This window comes from Cervus elaphus, chromosome 3 (assembly GCF_910594005.1).
Source record: "Cervus elaphus chromosome 3, mCerEla1.1, whole genome shotgun sequence".
NCBI classification, from domain to species: domain Eukaryota; kingdom Metazoa; phylum Chordata; class Mammalia; order Artiodactyla; family Cervidae; genus Cervus; species Cervus elaphus.
The window spans coordinates 45,821,205-45,839,840 of NC_057817.1; the positions used below are offsets into that span (position 1 = coordinate 45,821,205).

Below are 18,636 nucleotides of genomic sequence, written 5' to 3' on the forward strand. Positions count from 1 at the left end.
TGGATGGAAACGCACAGTTGCAAACATAACTGAATTCAAGTTGCTGGCAGAGTTTAAACAAGGCAGGTGTTTAAACTGCCTTCGTGACAGTATCTGTGGAGCCCAGGGCCAACGAAATCAATGGAAGGGAGGCTTCTCTGGTTTTCTTTTGTAGAACTCGCTTTTTGTTGTAGTTCATGCATAAGGAGGTATAGTTAGTAACAGTCTCACTCCATTCTTCTTACAGAGAAGATCTGTAGTTAATAATCTGTTAACTAGAGGTAAGTTATTTGTCTTACCCAGAAGAGCAAATAAATGTCAGAGTGAGAAGGGGAAACAGGCCAACTACTCCCCTTTTTCTCTAAAGACTTTAGTCTCCCTAACTACCTATTGAAAGTAGCTATTTTGCTGCTGACAAAGGATATGGTGAAAGAAAGGATTGTGTGCGAGGTTGGATTCTGAATTCATGTTCCAATCCTGGGTTCATTCTTTCATTACTCATTGATTCATTCATTCAGTACATAGATTGTGCATTTGTTTACTTAAAGAATGTAATGTAAATCTCCAAGGGGCACATTGTCTAATGGGAAGACAGTCCAGGAAACAGTGGGAGGATAGTGGGATTAGTACAATGACAGACACAAGACTAGACTGCCTTTGGAGATGGGGGGGACCCTAACCCACTAAGGGCTTCGCTGGTGGCTCAGACAGTAAAGAATCTGCCTGCAGTGCAAGAGAACCAGATTCGGTTCCTGGGTTGGGAAGATCCCCTGGAGAAGGAAATGGCAGCCCACTCCAGTATTCTTGCCTGGAGAATTCCACAGACAGGAACCTTATGGGTTACAGTCCTTGGGGTCGCAGAGTCGGACACGACTGAGTGACTGACACTAACCCACTACAGAGGAATGAGAAATGCTTCTTAGATGGAGGTGTTGCCTGCAGGAAGGTGGAGGATGGGAAGGCATTCCAAAGCACAGAAAGAAACATATACAGAAGGATGTCAAAGACTGCAGGGTACTGAGAGTGCAAATAGGCCAGCATGACTACAGCCTCGTGCATTAAGAGGCATCACAGACTTCACAGAAAAGTCAAGACGTTTCTGATATTTTAGGGTGGGGACCCAGCTTTAGCCTGTTGCCACAAGTTAGTTTATCCAGTTACCCTGAATTGATGCGTCTGTCTGGCAAACTTCAGGCTTCACCACCTGTCACATATCCTAATCGGCTAATTGACAGACACCATTAGGAGGCTGTAAGGACTCCCTTGGTGATTAAGCTGCAGAAGCCGCATAGTCACTGCTAATTCTGCCATACCATGAGGAGGGCTGGCCCCTCCTGATTCCCTCAGTTATTTAGGAACACTGCCTTCCCGTCTTCTCTAAAAGTCTACTGCCGAGGAAAACAAGTGTTCTGGGTAACTCACCTTCCTTCAGCACCAGAGGGAAAGGGTAACAATGAGTGCCTGCTATGTGCTGTATTTTTTTCTCTTTTTTAGCCCCTCACAATAGCATGTCTTAGCATTTATTTTCCCCATCTACAGGATAGGTGGCTCAGTGGTAAAGAACCCTCCTGCCAATGAAGGAGATTCAATCCCTGGGTCAGGAAGATCCCCTGGAGGAGGAAATGACAACCCACTCTAGTATTCTTGCCTGGAGAATCCCCATGGATAAACGGCCCTGGCGGGCTACAGTCCCTGGGGCTGCAAAAGAGTCAGACACGACTGAGTGACTAAGCAGCAGGATAGAGAAATAGCAAGTGTAGAAGAGAGCCATTTTCCTTCTGGAGTGAAGCAGTCTCTTCAAAGGAAGATTCCTTGGTAGCCCAGCAAGGCAAAAGGCTTGTCTCCCCATCCCTCCTGTACGGAAAGCAGTCAGCAGAGATCATGACAGTAAATTGGCTATGCAAGTTGTTATAGCTGACGTTTTAAAAAAAAATGTGCTGAAAATAGATCTCTCTCTTTTTAAAGGCATCATTTACTTAGCACAGTGAGTGGTGGTGGGTGGACTGGTTGGAACATTTGTGTGGCAGTGTGTGAACTGAGAGACCGCAGATCACAGACTATGCTAGACCCACTTGACCCAGCAAATGGGTTGCTTCTCTTTTCCTTCACTTTAGTCGTTTCCCTCTATAGCTGCACTTAGCGCATTTCCCGTGTGGCTTCGCTCTTCTTCCAAATTGGTGCCAAACAAAATAAGGTGTTCAGAGGTAGATGGCGTCCTGGGCATTCTAAGATACCCAAAATGATCTTGTGAAGTGAAAATCCAGCAGGGGAGCCTGTGGCCTGATGATAGGGAATTGTGGGAGTGGCTGATGCTCACATCTCAGGTAACTTTGTGTGTGTGTGTGTGAATTCAGTTACCCTGATAGTCCATTCACGTGTTTGCTGCTAACCCCACACTCCAATTTTGAAATGCTTAAAAGGAGAAATGGTGATTAGAAGAGTCACTTTACTCAGAGCAGAGACTGGTAATTGTATTTGTGTCTTGATTGTGGGCATCCTTTGAACACTAGAAGATTACCTGACACCATGAAAAAGCAAGTGCCTTGTTGATTAAATTGAATTATCTTCCCGTTGGGGTGCTTGGACGGTAGCCTGCCAGGCTCCTCTGTCCATGGGATTTCCCCAGGCAAGAATACTGGAGTCCATCGCCATTTCCTTCTCCAGGGGATGTTCACGACCCAGGAATCGAACCTGCATCTCCTACATTGACAGGCAGTTTCTTTACCTCTGAGCCACGAAGGATGCCCAGGGTGCTATTAGCCTGTACTAAACCTTCACAGAAGTAGGAAAAGGTACTCTTTGGGGGGTGGTGTGGAGATGGGGCCAGAGATATAGAAAAACATCCCTTCCTCAAGTTGAAAACCCTAAATCAGACTGCATGCGTGGCTTGCCGAGCGGAATGAAGGCTGATTCTCATTGAGCCCCTTGGGTGGACTTTCCTCCGTAGCCCTAGTGGAGGAATTTCCAAGGGCCTGCAGAGACCAGAGTAAAGAAGCTGGGTAGGGTCAATGGCACACATTCTGAAAATACGTGCTGTTATTTTCCAGTTGCCATCTTTCTCGGGGCTGTGTGCCACTTGGTGAAAGCTGTCTTCATGAGAACAAGTTGTGGATCTGTCTGTGTCCAAGCCAGTACCTCCAAACTCTTACTGTCACTAGAAGCTGCATCAAGAGGATAGGAATGAATGGGCCAGTATCCATCCCCATTCCTGGGGCGAACAAACAAAACGCAAAAGCCACACCATCTCCTGATGATGGGTTACTAGCATCATCCTCATACAAAAAGAATAAAGTGTGGGCTTAACCTTCCAATTTCTTGAGTTTCAACTGACTCTCTATTATCTGCCCCTCATTTCCCACCCAGTCCTCCTCGCCAATCCCTTTTCTCCCTTCAGACCTTCCGAAAATGCTGAGCTCAGGTGAGAGGCTACATTTTTTTTAAATTTCACAGCATCTACTGGCCCAAGGGCCTGCCGTGTCCTAACAGGTCTCCTGTCCTTCATTCCTGAACCCCAAAGACTAGTTATCCTTCCTGACACTTGAGAATAAACATAGAACACAGCCTCACTTCCCCTTTTGGCCCTGTGGTTGGAGGAGGCCGTTGGAGCTGGAGTGATGATTTGATACTTAGATTGGGCGGGGAGGGACAGTGAGGGTGTCACAGGGAAGTGATACTGGTGTCTCTCAGACTTTTTTGGCTAAGACGTTATCCAAAATGCATCTCACCTCACAACTCAGTACACACATACACTCACATTTATATATTGGGTTGGCCAAAAAGTTCATTTAGGTTTTGCTGTAAGATCTTACGTAAAAATTCAATGAACTTTTTGGCCACCCTAATACGTATTGAATAAATGAATCCAAAAATTGACTGCACAGTATACACTAACATTTTCTGTTTTGTTTCTTTTCAAATGCTGTCATATTAAGCTGATTTCAAGACTTATTAATGGGTAGCAACTGCAAGTTTAGAGACTATATAGCCTTAGAGAATAGTTTGGCATGTGAACCTCTGATGACATTTAACATCATCACATGGGGTGCCTGTTAAAACGTGAGTTCCTAAGCGCAACCCAGACTTACCTGGTCAGCATTTTCTGGTGGTTGAGGCAAAGAATCAACATTTTAGCAACCCCTTAGTGGATTCTTTTGCACCTGAAGACTGGGAATCACTCCTGTAGGTTTTGCTAGCAGGAGGTGATTATTTTGTGTCAGGGAAATCGAAGGCAAGAGCTGAGTGGCTGAGCAAAGAGGAAATGAGTTTGCATTGTTAACCCTGGAGCTTCTAAATTTTATCTTGAAAATTAATTCTGCTTTGTATCAATATTTTAGCTTATCATAGATTTTTTTCTCTTTGCCGATAAGGAGCTTGTGATCTTAGCTGCAGTTCATTGATAACCCCTCTTTTCCTTCTGAAGCTTAAATATTCTTTAGTGTCTGCTTAATATATTTCTAAGATAAATTCTAGCTTCACTTCTCTTTGCATATTTTAAGGCAAAAAAAATCTTTTTTCTATAGATCCACATTCAGAGCATTTGGACTTTTTTTTTTTTAAAAATCATTTCCTTTTGTCCTGTCGTTTGTGTTTTTCAATAATATTGTATTCCTTTATTGTATGCAACTGTTTTATTTTACAGAAAGTTTTTTAAAATTATTTTCCAGAATCATCTTCTATTTATGCCTGCGGATGGCTCGACTCTTGAACATTTGAGTCACTCACAAGGAACCCCTTTATTGTTATAGCTGCATTTTCTACCATCAGCTTTTCTCTCAGCCAAATTCACTTTGCAATTTCAATATATTGGAGTGTTTTGAGAGTGTACCTTTGTTCTTCTTTATATGATAAAGTTGTTTTACTTCTTGGAAGTAGCGTCATTTTGGGTGTTTAGGGCCCACATCTTTTTCAATCTTCTCCTTAAGTCAGGAACAGGCTGAACCCTAGGAGGAAATATGAAATGGAAATGCATACCTTATTTTGAATGTGACTCTTCACCAAATATTTGCAGTTGGTACTCAAGGTTAAATGAACTGTCAGGCCAAGGTTTGGCCACAACCTGCCAGTCATGAGTCACATCACTTCTCTGAACCTCAGTTTGTTCACTACCAAGAAAGGAGCTGGATCACTCATTATCACGAGAGAGTTCACAAATAATAGCGTTTCCCAGGTGAAGTCACCTTCAGTCTTACCTCAATTCTGCAGTGACAGAAACCCAGGAAATGAGAGCTCCTCAGAATCCTAGCCTTAAAGATGATTCAGGCAGCCGTCTTAGAGCCTCCACAGATGGAGATGTACACTGGAATAACACCCTCTTTACAAAGAGAAATGGACGTGTATTACGTCAGTGTGACAAGCATATTCTCTCCCTATAAAACCAGGGGAAGCTAAACAATCAATGTGGAATTGTAGAATAAGGGTTGGAATTTAGGTTGTACATTTTATGTGAGCAATGACATCCAGCCCTGACAGTCCTTAAAATGGATTGTTTCCATCAGCTTCCCTTGTCTGTAATTCTACGACATACTTCTCAAAAATGTGAAAAACAAAATTTGTATACAAATGATTGGCTTGTGTGAAAAAAAAAATGTTTTTTAGCTCATTAATGAGGAATGACAGCAGGATGAAAACATTTGTTCAAAGGGAAGATAAAATAATATATATGTAACAGTCCGGGGGGGAGAATGTCAGAATAAGATTTCCTAGTTACAATGAAAGCTGCTCAATGACTTATAGTGAAATAAAAGCAAAGCCTTTGAGCTTATCTCTTCTAAGGGGCAGAACTCTATTTGCATCCTATCACTTCTCTTCAAGTTGCCATCCACTTTTACAGAGGCTGAGCTCTGAGCCATAGAAATGCTAAGTCAAACAGAGGTGCGGTACCTTAGACCCAGATGACCCTTGGGCGGGCTTGTTAGGCAGTGTTCCACTGTGCCTGATTTCCCAGTCTTTGATCTCTGATTTCTGTCAAGGATCCACCACCATCCCTCTTCAGAAATGCTGATAATTTCCCTTAAGTCTAGCCCTGGCCTGGGGATCATTCATCTTCCTCTGATGGCTTTGCTTGTCTCTGTTGTGATCAAATGCGTTTATTAATAGATTGTATTCTGTTATCTATGGAATGTTCACTTACAAATGAGGTGACTCCCTGAGGGTCACTGTGTTTGTCTCCAGGACCTTGGAAAGAAGCCCGCTGAAGCTCTTCCTCCAACATCCTTCTGCGCCCTTGCATATCTGTTGAGTGTCTGGCAGGGCAGCTGTGAGGATCACATTGATAGTGGTTTAGCCTAGAGCTGCTCTCTTTCTTCCCCTTAGATGAAGCACAAAGTTCAGTCTTATTTGAGGATCTTTGTGGTGCCAAACCACAGCATTCCTTGGAATGAGGAAATAAATCCAGCACTGTTAGTGCTCAGTGCGGTGAAAGTTGTGACGTGGCCAACAAAGGTGCATCTAGTCAAAGCTATGGTTTTTCCAGTAGTCATGTATGGATGTGAGTTCAATTCAGCTCAGTTCAGTCGCTCAGTCATGTCCGACTCTTTGCGACCCCATGAATCGCAGCACGCCAGGCCTCCTTGTCCATCACCAACTTCCAGAGTTTACCCAAACTCATGTGCATCGAGTCAGTGCTGCCATCCAACCATCTCATCCTCTGTCATCCCCTTCTCCTCCCACCTTCAATCATTCCGAGCATCAGGGTCTTTTACAGTGAGTCAGCTCTTCGCCTCAGGTGGCCAAAGTATTGGAGCTTCAGCTTCAACATGAACACCCAGGACTGATCTCCTTTAGGATGGACTGGTTGGATCTCCTTGCAGTCCAAGGGACTCTCAAGAGTCTTCTCCAACACCACAGTTCAAAAGCATCAATTCTTTGGCGCTCAGCTTTCTTTATAGTCCAACTCTCACATCCATACATGACTACTGGAAAAACGGAATTTTATTGACAAAGTAATGTCTCTGCTTTTTAATATGCTGTCTAGGTTGGTCATAACTTTCCTTCTGTCAGGCGAGTGTATCCTCCTCAGTTCTGTCTCGTCTCAACAAAAATTTTAAACGATGGACGTTAGAGCCCTTGGTGTGTCATAACTCCCGGACAGACCATGTTACAGCTCTTAGATCAGTGTTACAGCTCCGTGTTACAGCTCTATTTTATTTAGAAAATACCAGGAAAATCCATCCTCGAGGCACGAGGACATGTCGACCCAAAGACTCGAAGAGAAGAGAGTGGAGGAGCGCACGAGTGCGTGGGAGAGGGAGACCGACCCCGGTCCTTTGGCTCCTCTTTTTATATGTTTTTTCCTCCCCCCTGGGCCTGCCCTCTGTAAATTGGGCTAGCCAGGAGTGCTGTTTGTTCTACCTGAAGCCCTCATCCTGGTCCTCAGACCTTCCTTTGACCTTCTTTGTTCTATTGCAGGCTTTTCCCTTCTTTGTCTTTTAGCCACTGCCATTTTGGACTCCTGTTTCCTAAACACTTTCAAGAAGCAAGCGTCTCTTAATTTCATGGCTGCAGTCACCATCTGCAGTGATTTTGGAGCTCCCAAAAATGAAGTCTGTCACTGTTTCCACTGTTTCCCCATCTATTTCCCATGAAGTGATGGGGCCGGATGCCATGATCTTAGTTTTCTGAATGTTGAGCTTTAAGCCAACTTTTTCACTCTCCTCTTTCACTTTCATCAAGAGGCTCTTTAGTTCTTCTTCACTTTCTGCCATAAGGGTGGTGTTATCTGCATATCTGAGGTTATTGATATTTCTCTCAACAATCTTGATTCCAGCTTGTGCTTCATCCAGCCCAGCGTTTCTCATGATGTACTTTGCATATAAGTTAAATAAGCAGGGTGACAATATACAGCCTTGACGTACTCCTTTTCCTGTTTGGAACCAGTCTGTTGTTCCATGTCCAGTTCTAACTGTTGCTTCCTGACCTGCATACAGGTTTCTCAAGAGGCAGGTCAGGTGGTCTGGTATTCCCATCTCTTTCAGAATTTTCCACAGTTTATTGTGATCCACACAGTCAAAGACTTTGGCATAATCAATAAAGCAGAAATAGATGTTTTTCTGGAACTCTCTTGCTTTTCCGATGATCCAGCGGATGTTGGCAATTTGATCTCTGGTTCCTCTGCCTTTTCTAAAACCAGCTTGAACATATGGAAGTTCACGGTTCATGTATTGCTGAAGCCTGACTTGGAGAATTTTGAGCATTACCTTACTAGCATGTGAGATGAGTGCAATTGTGTGGTAGTTTGAGCATTCTTTGGCATTGCCTTTCTTTGGGATTGGAGTGAAAACTGACCCTATCCAGTCCTGTGGCCACTGCTGAGAGTTGGACTATAAAGAAAGCTGAGTGCCGAAGAATTGATGCTTTTGAACTGTGCTGTTGGAGAAGACTCTTGAGAGTCCCTTGGACTGCAAGGAGATCCAACCAGTCCATCCTAAAGGAGATCAGTCCTGGGAGTTCATTGGAAGCACTGACGATGAAGCTGAAACTCCAATACTTTGGCCAGCTGATGCGAAAAACTGACTCACTGGAAAAGACCCTGATGCTAGGAAAGATTGAAGGTGGGAGGAGGAGGGGACGACAGAGGATGAGATGGTTGGATGGCATTACCGACTCAATGGACCTAAGTTTGAGTAAACTCTGGGAGTTTGTGATGGACAGGGAGGCCTGGTGTGCTGCAGTCCATGGGTTCGCAAAGAGTCAGACACGACTGAGCGACTGAACTGAATGAGTTGCTTTTTAGATGCACCTGAGGATGGGGGTTGATTGCCAGTGGAGCCAGCCCTGTTATTAGAGTTTTGGAGGTTTCAGTCCCACCGCCGATCGCCAGGGAGAGAATTTGCAGGTGAAATCAATCACCAGTGGCCAGTGATTTAAACAGTCATGCCTGTGTAGTGAAGCCTCTGTAAAGCCCCAAAAGGATGGGTTTCCAGGAGCTTCCAGGTTGGTGAGCACATGGGATGTGGGGACGGGGTTGGGGAGGATTGTGATCAGAGCCTGAAGGGAACATGGAGGTTCCGCAACCTTTCCACAAAACCTGCCCCAAAGTAGCTCTTCCATCTGGCGTTCCTGAATTATACCATTTTATAATAAACTGGTGATCTGGTAAGTTCTGTGAGCCACTCTGGTAAATTACTCAAACCCAAGGAGGAGGCTGCTGGAACCTCTGTGATACAGCTGGTTGGGCAAAGGTATCAGTGATGACCTGGGTCTGAAGACCATTGTCGGAAATGGTGGGGTAGGGGTGGGGTAATGTTGTAGGATGGAACCCTTAACCTGTGGGATCTGACACGGCCTCCGTGTGGATAATGTCAGAATTGAGTTGAACTGTAGAACACCCATCTGATGTTACAGGGTTGTTTGGTGGGGTGGGGAACCCCCTACGCTCAACATACGCAAGGACGTTTTGCCCACATGGGTCTGTAGGTTATGGAGGTCAGTGAGCTGCTGGTGGAACTGAGAACTGGGAACTTGAGTGGAGAGCTGGAGGGGAGCCAAGCCGGAGTGCACCTAGCAGCCAGAGAGCAGGGGCGGGTGTGGGGAGGGGCCAGCAGGCTGTCCTGAGTTGGCATGCTGGGACGGTCTTTGGTCAGGCTTGGCTGACTTGGTGCTGGCTGGGCAAGTGGGAAGGCCCAGGGGCAGAGCTGATGGTAACTAGCTGGAAAATCCATACTTTTATTATTTTCTTCCAGCCCCACTGGTAGTATAGGATTGTCCTCAAAAGTCAATTCATGCCTTGAATTGTCAAGTTTAAAGGAACAGGGCTACCCCAGTGGTGTCTGGAAGAATAAACCCAAGTACCTGGTGGTTTGTGGGCAAACTGGAACCGTCTCTGATAAGTAGCTATTGGTTTGGTCTTTAAAGGCCATCAAGCAAAGGACTGAGCCACAGGGAGGCTGCCAGGGTATAGGAACTGCTTCTGGGGTGGCTATCACTCACCATGACATGGTCAAAACACTAGACACACTTGCCCTTAAAATCCGGGTGCAGAGGCCTGGCTCTGCTGCTAAGGCTTTTCACGGGACTCAGAACTAAAAACACAAGCATTAGGTTTCTGATCTTTGCCTCGAGGACATCATTCAGACCTGCGGATAGACTTGCTTAGAAATACAGATGAAAGCTCAACTTGAATTATGGTGAAGTCCTGCACCTCCTGTTAAGGCTTCTGTTCTCAGGAGGGTTAGAGGCAGTTGCAGCATGTGTTGACAAATGGTTAAAATTGAAGTGAGTTTTGTAGAACTGTATCGTGACCCAGAGTGGTGTTTCAAGAGGCTCATTGGCCCTTTTGGAACAGAAAAACCTAGCACTGTGTTCGTAATCCAGATTCCCCCAAGGTAGCCTGGCACAGAATAGAGACCTTACAAGAAGAATCTTGATTTTCTTGGGTGACGGTGGAGCATGAAGAGCTGGAGCAGCTGGGAGCAGTTTGCACAGATGCTGGGAGGAAACCACGGAAGAGCTCTGATGAGAAGAAATACAGCAGACGTGATAAATTATTCATCTTTAGTTTGCTGGGCAGTTGGAAATGGATAAAAACTGCCTGACCAGCTAGGAGAGTATGTGTCAAGAAAAAAAAAAAATCATGATTCAGTGGAAGGAACACAGCAGATGAGGTCAGATATTCTAATACTGAAATCCTCAAGCTTACTGTATCCCACCTGGACAAGTCCGTTCATCAAGTTCAAAGGTCAGTGTCCTTGTTAGTGGGAAAGGCGTGCTTCTGCCACACGGAGTTGCCGGGAGATCAAAGCAATCATATATGGGAAAGTGCCTGGTTAAGGGGTTCATCTCTGGGGGGCGGGAAATGCAACTTAAACCGTGGAATCCTTAGAATTAATTTTGGACAGCAGATACATCAGAAGTAACCACTACCCGTCTCCAGCTAAGCAGGACAGCAGCAGCCACATGGCACAATTTATTGCAGCTGATTTTGAGGCCAGCCAGCTGTGTGTCCTATTTGTGTGAATTATTGATTCCTGGCGTCTTACCTCCATATCATTTTAAAGCTTCATTTTGTTGTTTGCTACTTCCAAGAGAATCATAGAACTGGCTATTAAAATTCAGTCTGCTCTAACCTTAGGAAATCTTTCTAGAGAAACTGATTACTTTCAGATTTAAACCATATATTAGTCTCTCATCCTGAGGGGTTTGCCATAGAGATACATCAAGTCTAAGGTTCAGGAGAGCCAAGCCTCTTAGCCAGCAACCGTGACTTTACAGTTAATGAGCTAATGTGCTAACCTAGCACTAGTCAACATCCATCTCCGCTGTGGTGGTTAGTGTATCCCCACTGCCTGGTGTTGGCAGTGTTTAGTGACACTCACCCTTTTGCCCCTTCTGGGTTCGGTACTGCAGAGCAAACACCCGAGAATCACAGGCCAGTTGAGCAATGAAGAATTTTACTGTTATTCTAGTGTGCACCCAGTGTTCCCCCTTGCAGGGATTCCAGTTCACTGTGTTGAGAAACATGTCTCAGAGCTTAGACAGAAGTTGGCTTCCTAATGTCCATTGCAAACATAAGCTTTGTAACTCTCATAGTCAGATATGACTGAAGAGTGTGGCTAGGCTTGCAGAGAAAACGCCAACCCACTTAGCAACCAGCCAGAGGGTCCATAGGACTTGCTCTCCAAGCCTATACTTAATTACTAATGCAACAGAGATAATTAAGATGTGCCCCCATCTCCCATACTTGTCAATGGAGAGAACATGACTCGGAACAAAAGTGGAAAGAGAGCAGAAGGACAAAAGATCCCAGAGACAGAGCCAAAGAGGGGTGCAAAAGCTGAGACCTTGGGTGGAGACATTTCTTACACTAGTAAACAGAGTCCCACAAATAATACTGTCACCAAGCATATTAGCTGTTTGTCAGCTCCACCCCCTCCTCCTCACCCATCTCCCCCTATTCCTCCCCTTCCTACCTTCGATGAAAGACATGAGGATGAAAAGAAGGGGACTAGAAATAAACCTGAAGTGTTTCCCCCACTCAAGGCAGGAAATATCCATGGTGAGTCTATGAGGTGCGTGTGTGCTCACTTGCTTCTGTTGTATCTGACTCTTTGCGACCCCATGGACTGTAGCCCACCAGGCTCTTTTGTGGGATTCTCCAGGCAGGAATACTGTGGAGTGGGTTGCCATGTCCTCCTCCAGGGGATCTTCCCTACCAAGGGATTGAACCCCCGTCTCCTGCATTGCAGGTGGATTCTTTATGGCTGAGCCACCAGGGAAGCTCGAGTCTATGATCGGTTCAGTTCAGTCATTCAGTCGTGTCTGACTCTTTGTGACCCCATGGACTGCAGCACACCAGGCTTCCCTGTCCATCACCAACTCCCAGAGCTTACTCAGACTCCATTGTTTGAGTTTGCTCAAACTCAATGGACTCCATGTCCATTGAGTCGGTGATGCCATCCAACCATCTCATCCTCTGTCATCCCCTTCTCCTTCTGCCCTCAATCTTTCCCAGCATCAGGGTCTTTTCCAGTGAGTCAGTTCTTCACATCACGTGGCTGAAGTATTGGAGTTTCAGCTTCGGCATCAGTCCTTCCAATGAATATTCAGGACTTATTTATTCTAGGATTGACTGGTTTGACCTCGTTGCAATCCAAGGAACTCTCAAGAGTCTTCTCCAACAACACAGTTCAAAAGCATCAATTCTTCAGCACTCAGCTTTCTTTATGGTCCAACTCTCACATCCATACATGACTACTAGAAAAACCATAGCTCTGACTGTACAAACCTTTGTCGACAAAATAATGTCTCTGCTTTTAAATATCTGTCTAGGTTTGTCATAGCTTTTCTTCCAAGGAGCAAGTGTCTTTTAATTTCATGGGTGCAGTCACCATCTGTAGTGATTTTGGAGCCCCCCAAAATAAAGTCTGTCACTGTTTCCATTGTTTCCTCATCCATTTGTCATGAAGTGATGGGATCGGATACCATGATCTTCGTTTTTTGAATGTTGAGTTTTACGTCACCTTTTTCATTCTCCTCTTTTAACCTTCATCAAGAGGCCCTTTAGTTCTTCTTCGCTTTCTGCCATAAGGGTGGTGTCATCTGCATATCTGAGATTATTGGTATTTCTCCTGGCAATCTTGATACCAGCTTGTGCTTCAGCCAGCCAGCATTTCGCATGATGTACTCTGCATGTAAGTTAAATAAGCAGGGTCACAGTATACAGCCTTGACATACTCCTTTCCCAATTTGGAATCAGCCTGTTGTTCTATGTCTGGTGTTCTAACTGTCGCTTCTATTAGTCTGTGGTCTTGTGCCAAAAAGCAGAGAAGTTATCAGAGCAAGTGGGTCATATCATGATGTCAACACAACATCAACATGAAGGACTCCACTTGGCCAAAAATGAGGAAACTTGAGCTCGCAAAAGAATGTTGCAGTTGGTTGTAACACATTATATATAAAAAGATCCATAGATTCATATTGATAATGTACTTTTAAAAGGTCATTCCCCTCCCCACTGGAATAAACCTCCTTGGGACACCACAGAAAATATTTCGTCCACTAATTCCCTATTTTAAAAATGAAAGAACTGGCATTCATTTTGCCTTTCTTGTACAAACTGTACAAACCCCACAAACTTGGTAGAAAAAGTAGCATCCAGTTTGCTTTTTAATCTACTTGCTCAAGTCCCACAGCCTTATTAGCAAGAAGTCCTGCATCTCAAATTGGAGGACCCTACATTCCACCATGGAGCTTCCCAGATCATGCTCATGGTAAAAAACCCACCTGCCAACACAGGAGACGTAAGAGATGCAGGTTCAATCCCTGGATGGGGAAGATCCACTGGAGGGGGGGCATGGCAACCCACTCCACTATTCTTGCCTGGAGAATCCCATGGTCGGAGGAGCCTGGTGGGCTACGGTCCATGAGGGTGCAAAGAGTCAGACACGACTGAAGCGACTTAGCACACACATCCCACCCTACGCCTGGTACACGAGTGGGGCCTCCTGGGCTCACAGGGAGAGCAGACAGACCTGGCTCCAACGTCACAGGTGCTCTCCCTCCCCTGGCCACATGATGTCAGTGTGGAGCTTTGTCCTGCCCAGTCCCAGCGCCACTGCAGCTTTTAGCCTTGCTCATTTCCGGCATGGCCCTGGGGCCATGGAGGCAGGGCGTGGCCTGACCCTCAGAATTAAATCCCTCTCTTATCACACACACAGCACAACGTGGCCAGTGCTGACTAGTTTCCAAACTCAACCACATGGCATGTCAGAACCGGTCACTTCATCTATTCAACAAAATACTAGCTCTACAAGGTAGCAGGTACCATTTAAGGAGTTTCGGATATATCATGAACAAAACAAGGATCCTTGCCCCGCTCAAGGAACTTGGGGGGTGAACATCTCCCACATCTGAGCCCAGGTTACCAAAAAAGATATATCCTTCCCTCCCGATGACTTCTGCTTTGGGGTGAGGGGATGTTCTCTCATTCATGCAATTTAACTTCTCCCCATGGATCATCTGACCCACTCCTTTATTCGCGCCTGGGTAATCCCACAGACAGAGGAGCCTCGTGGGCTATAGTCCATGGGGTCACAAGAGTCAGGACACGACTTGGCAACTGAGCACGCATGCATCATTAAGGTACGTGTCTAATGTGGGGACTGGATTTTGCTAACACTCACGCAGCTCTTCTTTAGTCAGGTAGGACTTTCTGATTGTGTAAGTGAGTGCCACGAAAGTGATCCTTCCACATTTATCAGGTTATTTCAGGTCTTAAATCTTCACATACACTGCTTCATTTAAAATTGTGTTTCTTACCCATCTAACACATTGTAAGGTCGTAAGGTCCAGGTGGACCTTACGATGTGCTAGGTACCGTTTGAAGGACTAAGGCTGTAGCAGTGAAAAAAAGATATAACAATAAACAAAGCACAGTCATCGTGAGTTTACCGTCCAGTGATGATGTCTGACTTGACCCTAACAATCCTGCAAGATGGGTAAGAAACACAATTTTAAATGAAGTCGTATTAGTCCCCTCATTTCCTTTTCAGAACACGTACTGGCCCCTCTGGTGTGTGAAGTACCATGGAGAGCAAATTTCAGTGCGCTCAGAACTTGGCAGATGGCAGTTCAGAGCGGGGTTCAAGACTCTGCATTTTCACACCATTCTGAGAGATGGCGATGCATCTGTTCAGGACCAACCACCCTTTAACTGGCAAGACAGGGCTGGTTTTTTCCCTCATAAAGCAAAGATGTAACAAAATTCTGGCCCCTTTCCTTTTAGTGTATTGTGGGAAATAGGCAGGTGGGGTGAGATGTTGCTATACCCTATTTCATAGGACCTAAGGTACCCCTGCCTATAAAACACAGCCTGATTTCAGAGAACTGAAAACATGATGAAAAAAAAAAAGAAAAAAAAAAAAACAGTACATCTTAGAATCTATGAAATAAGGCACTTGAGTGGCATTAGAATATAATAGTTAAGTGACTGGAATCAGACAGACGTGCTACCACTATTCAGACCCCTGTGACTGTGGGTGAGCTTGAATTTCCTCACCTCCAACATGGCACACCACCACGGCTGCGTGATAATTAGACTTGACACAACCAGCTTGATATTTTAGTTCTCTGCCCAGTGACATAAAAATCCACAAGTGACCACTTTGTGTTGCCTTCAGCCTTCCATACCTCTCTGAAGTGAAATAAGTGGGTATAGACAAATAATACTCTCCTGCCTGGAGAGTATCAATCTTCACATTTTGCCCTATATAGCTCTAAATTGTTTTACTCCTTTGCAAGAATGTGTTTCGGGTATGATGTGTGTTCAAAGAAATATACATTTTAAAATGTGCTCAGTCGCTCAGACGTGCCCAATTCTTTGCAATCCCATGGACTGTAGCCCGCCTGACTGTTCTGTTCATGAAATTTTTCGGACAAGAATCCTGGAGTGGGTTGCCATTTCCTCCTCCAGGCCATTTTAATCAGAGTTAAAGAGCAAACCCCAATCATCGCTTGATATGTGCACTGCTTGTTGCAGAGGCAGTGTAGCAAAGCTTACTGAAAAAGCAGTCACATTGTGAAATGAGTGTGACTCGCTGAGCACATTGGCTGGTGTCCACCACAGTGGGTCTCAGTGGACATTACACACGAACGCGTTTCCCGCAGGAAGGCAGCCTCTTCTCTCAACAACCTCCCCCACCCCCACCCCTCACCGCTGTTTCTCAGCACTTGGAACCGTGCTCAGAACATGGAAAGACTCAGTTCATGTTTGATGAACGTGTAAACCTCAGACTGTCTCTTGTGGGTGGTCAGAAGGGGCCTGGGGGTTGGGGAAAACTTCAGCTGGTGGCACGGGCCTTAATGCAGAGAACAGGCTGAGGCCCATAGCTGAGAAGGGTGAATGGCTGGAATTGCTAAACCAAACCCAGGACTGGGAGTGAGGAAGCTCCTCAAGCCGGGCCCCAGGGGAGGGTGTTCCTTAAAGGAGGTCTTTTAGGTCTTCTAAGACGTCTTTAAAAAATGAACTGTAGTTCATCGACAATGTTTTAAGTGTACAGCCAGGTGATTCAGTTATATGTATATATATATTCTCCTTCAGATTCTTTTCCATTATAGGTTATTATAAAATATTGAACATAATTTCTGTGCTATAAAATAGGTCCTTGTTGTTGATCTATTTTATATACAGTAGTATGCATCTGTTAATCCCCAAATCCTAACTTATCACCTCTTCTTACTGTGACTTCCCCTTTGGTAACCATGTTTGTTTTCTATGTCTGTGAGTCTTATCTGTTTTGCAAATAAGTTCATTTGTATCAGTTTTTTTAGATTCCACTTGTAAGTGCTATCACATGGTATTTGTTTTTTTCTGTCTGACTTACTTCACTTAATATGATAATCTCTAGGTGCATCCATATTGCTACAAATGGCATTATTTTAATGGCTGAGTGATATTCCATTGTATATATGTGCCACTTCTTTATCCATTCATCTTTCAACAGACATTGAGATTGCTCCCATGTCTTGGCTCTTCTAGTGCTCCTGTGAACTCTGGGGTGCGTGTATCTTTTCGAATTATAGCTTTGTCCAGATACCTGCCTAGGAGTAGGATTGCAGGATCATATGGTAATTCAGTTTTTAGTTTTCTGAGGAAACTCCATAGTGTTTTCCAGCTTTTGTTATTTGCAGACTTTTTGATCATGGCCATTCTGACTGGTGTAAGGCAATACCTCATTGTAGCTTCAATTTGCATTTCTATAAAAAATAAGCAATATTAAACTTCTTTTCATGTGCCTGTAGGCCATCTGTATATTGTCTTTGGGGAAATGTCTGTTTAGGTTTTCTGCCTGTTTTTTGATTGGGTTGTTTCTTTCTGATATTGAGCTCTATAAGCTGTATATATGTTTTGGAAATTAATCTCTTGTTGGTTGCATTGTTTGCAAATATTTTCTCCTATAGGTTTTCTTCTCATTTTGTTTATGGTTTCGCTTTAATTATGTTCTATTTATTTTTGCTTTTGTTTCTGCTCTAAGAGACAGAGCCAAAAAAAAAAATATTGCTGTGATTTATATATCAAAGCATGTTCTGCCTGTTTTCCTCTAGGAGTTTTATAGTATCCAGTCTTACATTTAGGCCTTTAATTAATTTTAAGTTTGTTTTTGTATATGGTGTTAGAAAATGTTCTAATTTCATTCTGTTCCGAGCACCACTTATTGAAGAGACGGTCTTTTCTCCATTGTACTCTCTGGCCTCCTTTGTCACAGATTACCATAAGGGCATGGGTTTATCTTGGGGCCCTCTATCCTGTTCCATTGATATATCTGTCTATTTTTGTGCCAGTACTATACTGTTTTGATAGTATAGTCTGAAGGCAGGGAGCATGATTCCTCCAATTCCATTCTTCTTTCCCAGGCTTTTTTTTTTTTTTTTAATTGGAGGCTAATTACTTTACAATATTGTAGTGGTTTTTGCCATACATTGACATGAATCAGCCATGGGTGCACATGTGTTCCCCATCCAGAACCCCCTTCCAACCTCCCTCCCCATCCCATCCCCAAGGGTCATCCCAGTGCACCAGCCCTGAGCACCCTGTCTCATGCATCAAACCTGGACCTGCGATCTGCTTCACATATGATAATATACACGTTTCAATGCTACCCCCTCAAATCATCCCACCCTCGCCTTCTCCCACAGAGTCCAAAAGACTGTTCTTTACATCTATGTGTCTTTTGCTGTCTCGCATATAAGGGTCATCGTTACCATCTTTCTAAATTCCATATATATGCGTTAGTATACTGTATTGGTGTTTTTCTTTCTGACTTACTTCACTCTGTATAATAGGCTTCAGTTTCATCCACCTCATTAGAACTGATTCAAATGTATTCTTTTTAATAGCTGAGTAATATTCCATGGTGTATATGTACCACAGCTTCCTTATCCATTCGTCTGCTGATGGGCATCTAGGTTGCTTCCATGTCCTGGCTATTATAAACAGTGCTGTGATGGATATTGGGGTACACATGTCTCTTTCAATTTTGGTTTCCTCAGTGTGTATGCCCAGAAGTGGTATTGCTGGGTCATATGGCAGTTTTATTTCCAGGTTTTTAAGAAATCTCCACACTGTTCTCCATAGTGGCTGTACTAGTTTGCATTCCCACCAACAGTGTAAGAGGGTTCCCTTTTCTCCACACCCTCTCCAGCATTTATTGTTTGTAGACTTTT

The 18,636-nt window shown here is 44.3% G+C and overlaps 1 protein-coding gene across 7 annotated transcripts in view; it reads left to right on the forward strand.

Annotated features, from left to right (window-relative positions):
* The window catches only part of GRIP1 (glutamate receptor interacting protein 1), a 735,313-nt gene that overhangs the window by 707,849 nt on the left and 8,828 nt on the right, over positions 1-18,636 (forward strand). The gene's annotated exons all lie outside the window — the stretch shown is intronic.